Consider the following 4,530-nt stretch of genomic DNA (forward strand, 5'->3'; position numbering starts at 1 on the left):
CTTCTACCCCATGTGTGAGTGGAAGTAAATAAATTATATTATTTTTAATTAATAGACAAAGAAACTAAGGCACAGTAAAATTCTCAGATGATTAAGGAAATTACCTAAAGTTTCTATCTAGGATCCCTTCTGCACATACTCTCTCCCCTGACTATCTCATTCTGCTTTGTTTTTTCACAGCAAGATCACTGTGTGCAATATAAATCTATGTTTTCTTTTCCTTTATAAAATTTTACGCCCTATTACCATCAAAGTGCAAGTCCAATGAGAATAGGAACTTTTCTGTCTTGATCACTTCTGTGTTCTTTTGAATAGAAGAATGCAGATGAAAATTACAAAAGTGTGTGAAGGGAGCCAGCTAGAATTTAGATGTGAAAATTAACTGTGTACTTCATAGATTTCTTCCAGAGTAGAAGATGCCTCTTTGTTGAAAAAGTTTTTTTTTTTTTTAGATGGACACAACACAATGCCCTTATTTTTAAGAGGTGCTGAGGATTGAAACCAAGTCCCGCCTGTGCTAGGTGAGCACTCTACCGCTGAGCCACAATCCCAGCCCAGAAAAAGTTCATGTTAGGCTGGGAGTGTAGTTAGATGGTAGAGTTTGTGTAGAGGTACTTATTCCCACCGGAGGAAAAGCAGATCAGAATCCGTATTCCAACTGAGTTCAAAGTCTGAAGGGGTCTGATTGGATAGATTTCCATTTTTTTTCCTGGTTTGATCCCCAATACACACACACACACACACACACACACTCTTCTGTTAAATGTTCTACAATATTAAGATGAGAAACTATCTAGCTTGGGAAAGAATTTTAAGGTTTAAAAAAATACAAGTAAACCATAAGTTTACTATAGTTTGAGGAATTGTTTCAACATCAAATGCAGAATGGACACCTATATAAATCTGGGAATAATCATCTTCAAAGAAACAAAATAATATTTTTCATTTTAATTGATACAAAATACTCAGACTATCATACAAGTCGTTTGAGTTTATTGGTTCCAAGCAACCTGTATGCTAAATGATAAAGCCTATAATTTAGACTGCATGAGAATGAAAGAATAAGGGTTAGAAATTACCATTTTCAACATCAATGTCATTATCATAGTCATAATTTGCTGAAAGTATATCCAGACCTGAGGAAAGGCGTGTGGGAATAAGGTGAATTGAATCCTGATGACTGAGTTCAAAGTCTGAAGGGGTCTGATTGGATAGATTTCCATTTTCTTTGCACACAGGTAAAAGCATCCAAAATATAAACCAGTTTAGTTGCAACCCAATTCATTTCAGTGGTTCCACACACCCACTTATGGACTAAACTAAGCTGCCTTTCCTTTGTCCTAGAAGCATTATTCAGTTGCTTAAGAGGAGGCAGAGCAGAAAGGACTCTGGCTATTGTCCCAAAGAGGCTGCTTGGCCTGATGGCCATCATCTCTACTTAATTAATAAGCTCTTTTTACTTTCAGCTCATGCTGCTTGTGTTTGCTTAAATCAGGTGATTAGGTCTAAGAACCCACAGGGGTTTAATTGTAGGTTACATTAGAAGTAGGCCCTGGATGGGGATAGAGTTGACTGGTAGAGCACTTGCCTAGGATGCTGAGGCCAGGAGGTCAATCCCTAGCACAGCAAACAAGAAAGCACCAGAAGCAGGTCCATATGAAGAAGGCCTTGTTAAAAGGGTCAGAAGCAAAAGGCAACACCTTTATCCTAAAGGTAAATGCCCCACGCTCCAACTAAGTTGTTGCCATGTTTACTTTAGAGAACAAATTATGGTCAGATCTACAGGCTTTTTGGTTGATCATGTGACTATAATCATAGCTAAACTTATCAAGATGATATAATAAATGATCTGGATTTGAGAAATTGGGTCCAATATAGGAGAGTGGTCCAGAGCACAGACTTAGTTTTGAATCCTGGCTCCTTGAGCTTGGCAAATTCCTTAATCTCTCTGCATCTTAGTCTCCCTATCTGTAAAATGGAGATGATAATTATGTTCACCTGTTGAGATTGCTGTATACAATAAATAAGTTGGTATATATAAGTGCTTATTACAGTTCCTGGGCATGCAGGAGTATACTAGAAGGGTTAGCTGTTATTATCTTTATTCTTTAGGAAGATGGGGTTAGTGGAACAAACATGGCTTCATTTAATAAAATTTTAAAAATTCTAAGCTGGTGCAATGGTGCATTCCTATAATCCTAGCTCTTTGGGAGATTGAAGTAGGATGATCATAAATTCCAGGCCAGCCTGGGCAACTTAGTGAGACCCTGTCACACACACACACACACACACACACACACAAAGGTGGGGGGAGCTATGGGTGTAGCTCAGTGGCAGAGTACCATCAGGTTCAGTGCACAATAACACACACACACACACACACACAGTTTCTAAGTGTCCACTGTCTATCAAATGTTGAATTCAGATGTGAACAAGACACAGTCCTCTTTTCAGAGTATGTGGTCTAGTAAGGGAGAAAAACAGACACCTAAATACAAACATTATAATATACACTGTAACAACAAAAATCAACATCAGTTACAGGGGATGAATGGAAGAAGGAGTGATGTACCCTACTTGGGGAAATCTCTAGTGACCTCTGAACTGGGCTTTGAAGGTGGATGGGGTTTGTAAGTGGCTGGGTGGAGAGATTCAAGGCAGAGGACTAAACTGTATAACCACAGACTCATAAAACAATGAATTTGGTTTTGCTAGACTATAAAGTGGTGGGGGATGGAAGGGAGTGTGGGGATGTAAATTACAGAACATTGCATTTGATTTCATTTATATCAGTATTGCAGCATCAAAGTGGAGGAGGCTAGAGACAGGTCAAGAAGAGGTAACTGTGGCCAGAGCACGGAGAACCTAGCATTTACTTAGTTCAGTTGTGTGAAGGCTGAACTAAGGTACTGGTGGTGGGAATGGAGAGTGAACAAGAGGTAATTAGGGGGTAGGACTGTCGGGACTCGGTGATTGAGTGGATGTGGGAGGTGAGGGACAGTGAGGAATCCAAGCTCATTCCCACATTTACCAGGCTTGACACACAAGGATGCTTGTGGTTCCACCAATGACTTTGTGACTATAGGAAGAGGAACAGGTTTGGGGTATACAAAGGTAAGTTCCATGTTGTACATGTTGGGTTGTTATGCCTGTGGAATCCAGGGGGAGGTGAAGTCCACGGTAATTGCACAACAGAGGTTCTAAGATAGGAATTCATAGGGCTTGTCTGGAGGCACATGCTTGGATGGAACCTGGAGGCTTAGAATAAAATATTCATCATGGCTAACATTTCACACGTACCTGTTATATTCCAGGCCGTGCTAAGCACTTTATAGGCAATGCTAAATCAGAGATCATATTTGTTTTGTAATCATAGTGGACATATAATAATTATCTTGTCAAATGAATTCTCTCATTTAATCTTCACGACAATCCTATGAGGCAGACATTATTAGTATCCTCATTTTACAGATGAGGAAAATGATCTAGGAAAGCTTAAATAAGAGAGATTTGAGATTTGAATCTAGTTCTTTGTGACTCTAAAGCCCGGAGTGCTTAATTACATTACCAGAATGCTAAAATCAGTCCCTACGATGTATTTATGTGATCAAACCTCTTTGTGATTGCTTCCCATGCCATATAAGAGGCGGGCTTAAAAAAAAAAAAATCTCAAAGCTACTTTTCAATTTCAAAACTCTGATGACATCCAATGACTGCTATAGAAATGCACCAACGGGGCCAACAATGCCTCATTCATAGATATTCGATGCTTAGCTAGCAATATTGGCTATGCTCTGCTTTGACACTCCTTGCATTCCTCTCTTGGAGCCTTTTTAGAGTGGAATGCCCTAGCAGTGTATGCAGCACTATGTGGTGTACCAAGCAAGCATGGTGAGGTTGGAGTGCTTCCGTCCCAGGTGCAGGCAGTGATGGTGTATATTTGTGTTTTGTTTTCCCTTAATAATCCCCACAACTACTCTTTAAAGAGGTTTCTGTTATTATCCTTAGTTTTATAGGTAATGATACAGTGTAATCTGCTCAACATCATCCAACTGGAGTGGCAGAGCTGGAAGTGGAGCTCCTGGCAGCCTGGCTCCAATGCCCGCACTCTTTGCCACTAGTAAGGAGAAACAAAGCAAAAGCAACGTCTCCAACAACCTTGCAGACCGATGGAAACCCTCCGCAGTGGCTTGAGGGTTTCTTGTCACTCCTGACCCGCTCCAACTGGCTGCCGGGCAGAGGGAGAACTGGCTTTCCAGAAGCCTCCCAAAGGGATGTTGGGGCGCTCTCTCAGCTCGGCGTGCCCTCCTCCACCCTCTCCGCGCCCCCGCATTCGTCCGCTAGGCCAAGGTTTCTCCAGGCCCTTCCCAGCTTCCGGCCTTTTGCTCCAGGCCAGGTCGCTGGGGCAGGCGGTGTCAGGAGCTCCCAGTCCTCTATTTACTGTTTGGTTTCCACGGTGACACGTAGGCGCCGTCAGCGCCTCCCGTCAGCGGCCCCGCAGCGCTGCCCCCACCCGGCGCCATGACGTCT

This window comes from Marmota marmota, unplaced genomic scaffold (assembly GCF_001458135.2).
Source record: "Marmota marmota marmota unplaced genomic scaffold, marMar, whole genome shotgun sequence".
Taxonomy (NCBI): domain Eukaryota; kingdom Metazoa; phylum Chordata; class Mammalia; order Rodentia; family Sciuridae; genus Marmota; species Marmota marmota.